The sequence below is a fragment of the Myotis davidii genome, unplaced genomic scaffold (genome assembly GCF_000327345.1).
Source record: "Myotis davidii unplaced genomic scaffold, ASM32734v1 scaffold309, whole genome shotgun sequence".
In the NCBI taxonomy this organism is placed as follows: Eukaryota; Metazoa; Chordata; class Mammalia; order Chiroptera; family Vespertilionidae; genus Myotis; species Myotis davidii.
The window spans coordinates 84930-85827 of NW_006383013.1; the positions used below are offsets into that span (position 1 = coordinate 84930).

Below are 898 nucleotides of genomic sequence, written 5' to 3' on the forward strand. Positions count from 1 at the left end.
CCGACGCCGCCGCCCCCGCCTCCGCCCTGGCCCCGGCCCGACCCGCACTCCAGCGCCCCTTCCTCTGGCCTCCGCCTCCCGAGCGCCGAGCTCGAGTTTCCGCCCCGCGACGGCCCCCAGACCTCAGGCCGGCGTCACCCGCACTCACCTGCCGCTGCCCCCGACCAACTCCAGCGCCACTGTCTCTACCTCGGCCGCCAGAAGCCACCAAGCGCCACCACCTCCCCCATGACAACAGGCCCACCCCGTTTTATACTTCCTACCTCTCCATTGGCTAGTGAGGCAGCGTCTCTCTGCTCTAATTGGCTTAGTTTACTTGTCCGTCATAGCTTCCTGACCGCCCCTTTTCCTGGACCCGGTATTAGCTCCCGCCCGGACCTGGAGCGTTCTAGACCAAGCTTTAGCTGTGATTGGCTGGCGGTTGGGCAGTTCGAAGTTATGATAGGCTGGCTAAAGTGTCTGTTAAATCAACTGGTAAGCGATGTGACGGCCGCGATTGGCGCAAGCACAGTTTGGTTGCGCAGTAGAAAGCCAGGAAGGGGCCGAAGCTCACACCGGAGGTTACCCGGGAAGGGTTAACTCTTTTGTTGTAGAGTTTACTTTGTGAACTCATCCCTCTCTCCAGCTCATCACTGCGTGCTTATTCATAGGGCAGTCCTTAGGAAACACCAACATCAGAGCTTGTGTTTAAGAAATGCTTCCCACTCCTTGGAAGAAAAAGTACTGTAGATAAATTCCTCCTTTTCTTGAGGTCCCAACGCGCCCAGTTTCTTTGAAGTTTTTCCCCGAAGTCTCCATGTTCAAAGGCAAAGCACAACCGTTTACTTAGCAGAAATCGGTCATTTCAGTCGCAGTTATCAACGTCGTTAATAAGTGCCGCGTTCAAAGTTCTCCAGGT

The 898-nt window shown here is 56.0% G+C and overlaps 1 long non-coding RNA gene across 2 annotated transcripts in view; it reads right to left on the reverse strand.

Annotated features, from left to right (window-relative positions):
• LOC107181656 overlaps positions 1–258 on the reverse strand; it is a 46684-nt gene extending 46426 nt beyond the window's left edge. For both annotated transcript variants that reach the window (XR_001512338.1, XR_001512339.1), the window contains exon 1: positions 149–258. This is a non-coding gene — a long non-coding RNA (uncharacterized LOC107181656). The remainder of the gene's footprint in view (positions 1–148) is intronic.
• Positions 259–898: the final 640 nt, after the last annotated feature.